Genomic DNA, 9,407 nt, shown 5'->3' with positions numbered 1-9,407 from the left:
TCGGGATGCAAAAATACAACAGAGGGCTAGGAACCCACCAGCGCCGTGGCCTTGAATATCAACGTATGGGCTGGCTCCAGACCGCCAAGTTCGTTAAAAATGTCTCTGGCAGGGTGTCATTGTTAAGACTTTAGGGGTTTCGGTTTGCTTTCTATTTGGAATCACCGCATCGCACAAGCCGTGTTTACTTGTAAGGAGAGGGGGCGGGAACCAAACCCACCGCTCCGCGCACACGCCTTTTTCTCACATTCCAGACTCGAGCTGATGTGTGTCAGCGCGACATGGGGCGGGGGGAGGGTTCTTTTCGGATGTTTCATTCGCCATCCACACGTCACTCCCAAACTTTTCCTCCCCGCGCTCGGGTAGTCAGGTTGACGCGCCCTGGATGAGGGGCTCGAGGCGCGGGGCTGGGCGCGCTCCCGCGGAGCCGGAGCCGAAGAGGCTCCCGGGCTGGACTCGGGCTTCTCAGGTACAAGTTGGGTGCCAGGCGCGGCGGCGGGGGCGGCGACGAGCGGCGGGTGGTGTCTGGCTCCGGGCTGCGGCGCCCCTCCGCGTTCTGGCCGGGCAGCGCCGGGGGCGGCCCGGGCTGGGCGTAGGGAGTCCGGCCTGGCGGAGGCTGCGCGCAGCCTCACTCCCCGCGGCGCTCCCGGCGCGGCGGCAGCGGCGGCGGCGGCGACGGCCCAGGCAGACAATGAACTTGCGAGCGCGCGGAGCCGAGGCAGGTTTGGGCCCCGCGACCCTTGGCCCAGTCTCCCCGAGCCAACCGCGGCCCCCAGCCGAGGGCGTCCCCTCGCCGCCGGTTCTGGCCGTGCTCTGGGCGCCCCGCGCGCTGGAGACCCCGCGGGAAGGGTCGCACGCCCCCCTCCCCGGCTCAGGAAAATGCGGTCGGAGCTCGGGGACGGGGGACTCGGCGGCGGGGTGGTGGCGCTGCGGACAGCCGGAGGCCGGCGGGGGGCGCACGCCACGGGGCACGCACGGGGTGGCTGTCCAGGAGAACGACCCCAGGAGTCGGAATCGGGGCGGCGCGCTGCAGGCGGAGGACCGACGGACCGACAGATCGGTGCTTTCTCCTTAAGAGCGCGCTTTGGGTGGGGATGGGGGGTGGGGGTGGGGATTCCCCAGCCTTGCGCTCCGCTTCCCGGCGCACTTCTGGGAAGTTTCCAGGCGCGGCCCGAGGCAGGTAGGTGTGCATCTGCCACTCTTTCCTGGACTCGGGTTCAGAACCGCCTCCTCGCCCCGGCTCCAGTCCTGCGGCCGCACTGGGAGGGGAGGCTTGGTGTGTGTTGGGGGTGTCCCAGGCGCCCAAGCCTGTGGGACCGGGTTCCGGGAGGGGGACCGCGGGGGCGGGCCTGGGAGGAGACGGGGGCGCGGCGAGGCCCGGGGCGTCCTGAACTTTTGCTCCCCGCTCCCTCTTCCTTCCTCCCCGCCCCCTGCCCCCTCCCAGCGCCCCGCCGCAGCTCAGGAGGCGGCGTGACTCCGGAGTAGCCGGCGCTTCCCGGCTGCGGTGGCGGCGGCGGCGGCGTCCCTGGCCGGCCTGGGCGCGGCGAGCCGAGCGCTGCAGGTCTGAGCCGAGTGGCGCGGCGGGGCGGCCAGGCGGTGGGGCTGCGGGGTGACGAAGCTGTGGGGAGCCGGGGTGGCAACGGCCCCTGCGCGGGGGCGACGCTGCCGATCGTGATGGAGCCCGAGTCTGTTGGGTTGTGTGTGCGGGTGGAGAGGACTTGGCGGCCGTGGGCGGATGGCGGGCGGCTCGTGGCGCAGTTGGCCCCCTTGGAGCCCCCTAGGATCTTAGGATGGAGGCGTCCGGGAGAAGGGAACCTCGCCTTTGGGGGAATGAATGAAGAGCTGTGGAAGCGCCTTCCGACTCCTCCGGGCGAACGGATTGGCCGGCGCGCGCGCTTGTGTGTGCTTGTGTGTTTAGGATCTGGAGCCGCCAGGGTCCTGGGCGCGGCTGCTCGACCGCCCCGTCGCGGTCCGGTCCTGGTGCCCACGTTGCCCGTCCGCCCAGCGCCCGGGGTCGGCCCGCGGGGCTGGAGCGGCGGGTGTGGACTGAAGCCTGCGGCTCGGGTGCCGACTGTAGGCAGCTGGACGTCCGCGCCTCGAGCAGGGAGGTTCGAGAAGGAGGCGGCAAAGCCTGGGGCTGAGACTCGCTCCTCCGGCCCCCAGTTTCCGGTTCCCCGAGGCCCTTTGCTGCATTCACGTTGGGTGAGCTGATGGCACGGAGTTCTGGGGAATGAAGTTGTATGTCCGGGAAGCCGCAGGACGCCCCGGGAAGGGATGTGGCGCGCTGTTCTGTGAGGCTGAGCCGAGGGCCTCGCAGGGCCCCGGCTCCTCTTTCCTCAACTGCGGTTCCTAAGAGGGCAGCCAGCCAGCCGGTGTTGGAGCAGAAAGCAGCCCGGGGGCACGTGCACCCGCTGAGGCGTCCAGGTGGAAACCGAGGCCTGGAGATTTGCCCCAAGTTCCTCTAGAACCTCGCACACCATTTTCCATGCCCAGCTTTCCTGCTCCCGCCCCCTTCCCAAATGGTGCAAAATCAGGAACCCTCCCTTCCAGAACGTGGTACTTATTAAGTTTATCAACTGTACGTTGAATCAGGCCGTCTTGAGGTGCAAATCATGTATGATTTTGTTTAAAATAGCATGGGCATAAAATGCCTTTTTATGAGGTAGTTTTTAATCAAATACGTTTTTGTCTCTAATACTCCTGAAAGACTGGCAGGAAAATGTTTTCCTTGCCTCCTGCTGCATGGGGAAACTGAGCCAGCCAGGTGAAGCAGCTTGCCGTGGTCTCTCTCAGTGCATAGGTGCGTAGTTGAGCCAGAAGTGGAGCTGCAGGGCTCTTCTTCCCTCCCAGGTCCAGCTCCCCGGGAGAACCATTTCTAGGGCCCTCTGAAGGAAATTCAATAATGTTTTTGTGTTTTTTCTCTCTGGGTATTGTATGACTGCAGTGAGCAGGGTTAATTCATCCAGGATATTGTGTGTGGGAGGTGGAGAGGCGGGTTTGTCCATAGTGGATCCCACGTGAGCCTTGCTTTTCTTTGATGGTTAGATGGCCAGGCATCCCAGCACTGTCACTGTGGCTGACGTGAGGCCTCTGTGTCTGCACCTTTCTTCTCCTCTGTTGCTGCTGCCCCTGACCAGAAGAGGTGAGGAATTTGATTTTCCGCTGGCTTGAAGGAGAGACGGTTAATCCCTGCATCTGGAAGAGGCTATGTTTACAGGAAAGTTTGGGAGAGGCTGGGAAGCGGACTCTGCTTACTTGGTGTCTGGAGAAAGAGCAGAAAAGAAACTCCAAGTCAACCAGCTGGGCCACGGGAGCCCCAGGCTCTTGGAGCCTGCACTAGCAGAAGCTTTAGGTTAGGGCTGGGTTGTGATTAGACTGTGGTTGTCCAAGGCCACCTAGGGCCTGGCTGGAGGTGGCCCGGCTAGCATCCGCCTAGCACCTGCCGATGGCATGGCTAGCATCCGCATCCGGGCTAGCTCCAGGGGATGGGGAGAGGGGAGACACTCTGGGGCTGCCCTGGGCAGGTGAGCACATGCCCTACCTAAGGAGGGCAGCTTTGGCTCAGCTCCAGCCAGTTGGGGGGAAAAAAAATCGACAGGTCTTGTTACTTTTCAAGAGAATTCTCGAGCCTGGACATTTAAGTGTGGGCTCCAGTTCTACAAGTAGGGGGTGGGGTGAGTACTCTGCCAGCAGGTCTGAAGCTTGACGTCTGGCCCTGTGTCTGTGTACTGGGGAGGGCATCCCACTGTCAGAGACCTGTGACACCTGACAGGGCGTGGGGATCGCATCTCCCCGGGGCCGAGGGACTGAGAATTGATGGGAGCCCAATGTGCCTGTGGCCACGTGCCCGGCCGCTTCATGTGCTGTGTGCCATGCATCCATTCAATAGCTATTTGATGAGTTCTTTTGTTTTTAATTTAATTTATTTATTTACTTATACAGCAGGTTCTTATTAGTTATCTATTTTATACATATTAGTGTATATATGTCAATCGCAATCTCCCAGTTCATCCCACCACCACCCCCCTTTCCCCCCTTGGTGTGCATACATTTGTCCTCTACATCTGTGTCTCTATTTCTGCCTTGCAAAGCGATGAATTCTTGTCATGTGGAAAGAGACACCCTGCCTAAAACTTTTCATATAATTTCATTATCAAATAGTACAGCATGATAAGATAGAGTCCCAGCCCTCAGAGGAAGGGAGCAGGCAAAAATGCCTGTACCTGATGGACAAATGAACAGCGAGCTGCGTTCAAAGGTGGGCAGGACAGTAAGGCAAGGAAAGTGAGAGGTGGGTTGTATAGGAGGAGAGTCTCCTTTTACTGATGTGGAAATTGAGGCTCGGAGCAGTGGGTCGGAAGTCACACAGCCCAGAAGTGGAAAGTCAGCCCAGGTCTCTGATTCTCCAGCTCCTGGGCCAGCTCTTTCATCCCACCCTGCTGGGCTGGAGCCTCTTGGAAACTCCTAGATGAATGGACCTTTGCTGTGGTGGGGAGTTCTTGCTTCCTGTCCCTGTATCCAGACCCTGTCCTGGTCCCCAGGTCTCAGCAGGCCCTGGATTGCCAGGTGTCATTTGGGATGCATTTGTATGAGAGAGGAGTTTCCTTAAATTCTAAAAACAGAAACTAGTTTGAATCGTAGCTGACCTGGCAGTGTCACCGTGTGAGCACTCTGTCACTGGGCATCTCTTTAGCAGCACGTGATTTAGAAGCGACACTTGCAGCCACTGGTGAGAACGGTACATCCACCTGAAAGTCAGGATGCTCAGGTGATGTCGACTGAGTTCCGCCGGAACTGTGTTGCTTTGCTGTGAATCCAGAGCCCGTCTTCTCATTTAGCTAACGACGTACTGGGAGACTGTTTTGACTTGCACAGGGTCTTTCGTTATTGTTCTCAAGTGCTGGGGTCTGATTTCCTTCCTGAGACGCTCATCCTTTAAAATGAAGCACTGGGACGAGATGACTTATGTGTAGACCCGTGTCTTCACAGCATGAAATGAAGCATAGAGGTGGGAGTTGTCTACTGAGTATCCAGTCTCCATATCTAGGAAGAAAAGTAAAGGTTTTGTGTGGATTTGGGCCAATACAGAATATATATATTTCTTAAGTACAGGGGTTGGGGAGGAAGACATTTGGTCATAACAGCTGTCATTTGCTGGGCCCCTACTGATTCCCAGCTGGCCCTGTGCCAGCCAGGTCAGACAGGTGTCCCCCTTTGTCTCAATCAGAGGGCAGGGAGGCTCTTGGAGATCACAGGGAAGAAGCTCTCAGTCATCCGGATGTGCAGGAGCTAGGAGCACGGAATGGCAGTGGAGGAAGGAGGGAAATGGGGCTGGAGGTGGAGAAAAACAATCCTGGCTCTATAAGGGGAAGGCGGGCGTGAATCAGCAAGTGGTAAGGGGCGGGGAGGTGGCAGAAGAAAGCAGGTTCTCAGTCTCTGCTGATTTCGAAAAGGATGTACAGGAAACGTGAGCAGCCTCTTTCATCAGCAGCAGCTACATGCAGCATTTACGCCTCCTTCCAGGTGCAGGCCCAGGGCCAGGTGCGTGGGAGCTGAGAGGCAGCGCTCAGAGCAGTAGGCGAGGCAGAACTTGCGCAAGTCAGAGTTCCACAGTGCTGCCCAGGGTGCGGCGGGAGTCTGCGTTAGCGACTCTGACATTGGAGTGGTCTGGGGCGACTTCACCCCTGGCCTGAGAGCTGGGGTCCTATACATGACAATACCTGCCGGGCACTTGGAGTGGTGCCTGGCATACAGTAAGTGCTTAAGAAACACCGGCTTTTGTGGTATTCTTTAGCTCTAGAGCTCATAACCAGGGACGGGGGACGTCTCTGATCTCTCTGAAATTGCGCGTACAGTTTTTTATGTAGATGTGTATATTTCTTGGTGTGTGTTGGGGGTGGAATTCTAGCATATTCTACCTCAGAGGGCTTCTCTGACACCCCGTAAGGCCAGGAGCCCCAGGACACTTTGGATTCTAGTCAGGCTGGTTGCTTCACCTCTCTGGGCTATTTCTTCATCTGTGCAAAGAGGGGGCTGGATCCACAGTTGCCCTCTGGGATGCTTCCAGCGGAACGCTGTGGACAGGCTGTAGGTCAGTTTGGCTGTGCTCCCATGGGATGCGCTTAAGCCCAGGGCAGACCAGGAAATGTGCTGGGGTGGCTGGCTTTTGTATGTTACATCTTGAGCACCAGTGTAAGCATCAGAGAGTCCTGAGCAGGTGTGTGGGGGGCCTTTTTGCCGGGGCAGGCTCTCCCTGACACCTATGCTACATTCCTAGAGTTTGTCCTGGTCCAGGCCTTTCAGGTCTCTGAGGAAAGTGAGGCTGGTGGATCCTCAAAAGCAGAGAGTATCATTACAATGGAAACCTGGACACTTTCCAGAATCGTGTTTGTGATAAAAAATATTGAAACAGGCAGCCTGGTTACCCAGGTGCCTGGAAAATACCCCAGCATGGGCAAATAATTAGATTACAAGGCAGGCGCAATTGTTTTTTCCAGTGATATGCGGGAACCTGGTGGTTTCACGTCTTCTCTTGAAATGGAGTATGTGTTTGCTGGCCCTTTTTGCTCCCTGTGGTCGAAAACATAGTGGAGTGGCCTCTGAGGGGGAAAGGACCTGAGAGTTGGCAATTCTGTCCCTCTCGGGGCAGCCCTGGATCTTGGGGGAAGTTCTGTCCCGCTCTGCTGTGCCCTTGTAGGGAGCTGCCCCAAGGGCCGGGGCCCGTGGCACATTTGCTGTGATGTTAGAAGGTGCATTTCAGAGTCTGAGAGGTCTGTGAAGGTGTGTTATTTTCTCACCCCTTGTTGAAAGGGGTCTGGGCAGCTCTGTCTGCCCTTCGTGACACAAGTTAACTGACTCGGGCTGGATGAAGTAAGTTCGGCCAGCACCTTCATTTTCCAATCAACCAAGTGTTTGGTGCCCATCATGCGGCTGTTCTTTTAGCCTGGGTGTTGAATCCTGTATAGGCCCTTGGAGGGTGGGGTGAGCCTGGGTACCACGTTGACCTGCATTTGATCATGACCCTGGGCAAGTGGTTTAATCTCCTTGTGCCTCAGTTTCCTCACCTGTAAAGTGGGGTTAATAATCTCTTCCTTGTCCTTGTAGTGTAGTTTGAGTACCAGTAGTACAAGTTAGGGTTCAAGGGAGCTCTCCAAACTGAACCCCTCTTTCCTGGCCAAGTTCTGAACCTACAGAGAGAGAGGGGAGGAGAAAGATGGGTGGAGGTGAAAATTCAATGTGTGTTCCCTACTGAAGTAGACATAGTAGAATGTGATTGAACCGGTGGGCACGTGGGCATCGCAGTCCTCAAGTGAGAAGTGGGCAGTTAGGCCGGCTGACCTCCCCTGAGTTACAGGTCAAGTGGGAAAGCGGCAGCCTCTCCCTGGGCCGGCCCCCTTCCTCCACAGGGCAGCCAGCAGGGGGCAGTGCCTACTCTGTGTGGGAAGAGGCAAGGCCAGGCTACCTATGTCTAGGTCCTCCTTGCACACTTCTGGGATGGGGGTGGATGGACACCACCAGGTGTAGACACAGGTGGTGGTACACAGGTGGCGCTCTGTCCACGAGGAAGAAACATCAGGAGTGGGCAAGAAGATACCCCCCATCCCCCACCCCACCTCCACACACAGCAAATAATAAGGACTTAGCCCCGGGCCTGACCCACCGGGGCGGGGGGCAGGGGTTTGGGGCTGGCACGTGGCACCTATTAGGCATAAATTGATAAGGGCAGCATTAGATATGCAGTTGATAAGGGTATTGAGGGGGACACTGAGATTAGGGAGTGAGCCTGTTAACCAGGCCTTGTTATCTGTAGAGCATGGCAGTGATTAGCCAGATTGAGATAATGATTAGCCTTTGTGACACACATGTAATTTACAAGGGGCGGGGGTGCCCCCGGAGCCACTGGCTGGCTGACAGCCTGGTAGCCTGAGTGGGAGAGCCTTTTCTGCCTCCTCTTGGTTCTCCCTCCCGGTTCATCCCAGGGGGGAACTGTGGATCCAGCCCCCTCTTTGCATGGCCTGAACCTTCATCAGCCCCCTGCCCCCCCTCCCATCACCACCTTCGGGAAGCTTTGCCAGTAATTCTTACCATCTCTCCATATCCTCCCATCCAGGTGTTACCGTCCTCCTCTGAGCGTCTGCAATTCTACGCTGTTGAACTCAACCCACTTTATACCACGTTCTTTCTAGTTTTCCTGGGTGTGGTCCACTCACCCATGCCCAGCAAGCCTCAAGCGTGATGAGGCTGTCTGGGGGCCCACTCAGTCGCGAGAGGTGAATGAATGCATCAAAAGCCAGCTAGTCCTGGAGAAAGGGCTGTGATGGATTTCATGTGGGCCTCTGGTGTGCACCCAGAGGACAGAAAAGTATCCCCGATTCGGTAGCTTATGGTGCAGGAGAGTTGATGCTCGTTGCTAAACTTCTGCAGGAGTCAAGAGCCTAATGTAATAACCTTGGATTTCCTGACACTAGAGTTTTGGGCTATTAAAAGGTAGTGAGCACAGTTTTTTGTGTCTTGAGAGTCTTGGGGATAAACGTTATGGAATTTTGGTTGGTATTTCAGGAATAGAAGTCAGGAGCCATTTACTCAGGAAAGAAATGTGGAGGCCGTTAGTGTTTCTTATGGCCAGTATAAATAGCTTGTCTTTAAGTTCCATGCTCCTTTGTTTGGAATGTAAATATTTGCATTAAAAATATAAAGTATGTCCCGGCATGTATTTATAGGGACCATAATTTCCAAACCAAAAATCAGACTATTGGTCTACAGAGGATTACTGCCTCTGATTCATGAACCTGTTTATATAAAGTCTTCCAAATGTACACACACAGAACCGTATTTGCTTTGTGCACATAAGGGATCTCCAGGATTACAAGAAAGCCGAGTTGCCCCGGGGAATTGGGCCAAGTAGTTGGGTTTCCCGACAGACACTTAAGATCACGCTGTTAAGTTGCAACCACCCCGGGGCAGGGCGAAGTTTTGGACCGGCCGGCTTCTCCGTCCTCAGTTTCCTAGACATCCAGGTGGGAGTTGGCCGCAGCTGGCTCATCTCTGGGTCATGTAACCAGACACCTGATTTCAGAATTGCTGTTGCCGTAGGAAGATGTGAGAAGAATGCGGGGATTGGTGTTCTTTCCGCCATCTCGTTTCTGGTTCAAGGATGAACTCTGAGGGCCCCTGGAGGCTGTCATCCTCCATCAGATTCTTGGGGCAGTTTAGCTTTTTAATTTTCCATGAAGAAAAGTGCAGATTTGTCAGACATTTGCTGGAGGCAGGATATCACCACTTATTTGGTCTCCGCCCTCTTCTTTGGAATGAGAGATTGGGGCTACAGTCGGGCTGGGCCAGGGCCTCTGCTCCTGGCACTGTGTGTGTGTGTGTGTGTGTGTGTGTGTGTGTGTGTGTGTGTGTGT

The 9,407-nt window shown here is 56.2% G+C and overlaps 1 protein-coding gene across 11 annotated transcripts in view; it reads left to right on the top strand.

The window, feature by feature from the left end:
- The first annotated feature begins 247 nt into the window (after positions 1–247).
- CHST15 (carbohydrate sulfotransferase 15) overlaps positions 248–9,407 on the top strand; it is a 101,142-nt gene continuing 91,982 nt past the window's right edge. For 7 of the 11 annotated variants that reach the window (XR_003796953.1, XR_003796948.1, XR_003796951.1 and 4 more), the window contains exon 1: positions 337–469. The gene's annotated coding sequence lies outside the window, so the exon portion shown is untranslated. Of the gene's footprint in view, positions 470–1,439; positions 1,562–9,407 lie in introns of those variants that run through there. The other 4 variants (XR_003796952.1, XM_029244668.1, XR_003796955.1 and 1 more) reach the window with 4 other exon arrangements.

Source organism: Monodon monoceros, unplaced genomic scaffold, assembly GCF_005190385.1.
Source record: "Monodon monoceros isolate NGI ecotype Baffin Bay Population unplaced genomic scaffold, NGI_Narwhal_1 Super_Scaffold_4, whole genome shotgun sequence".
Lineage (NCBI taxonomy): Eukaryota > Metazoa > Chordata > Mammalia > Artiodactyla > Monodontidae > Monodon > Monodon monoceros.
Note: the sequence above shows the minus strand (reverse complement) of the source record. Positions and strands in the feature narration are given on the sequence as shown.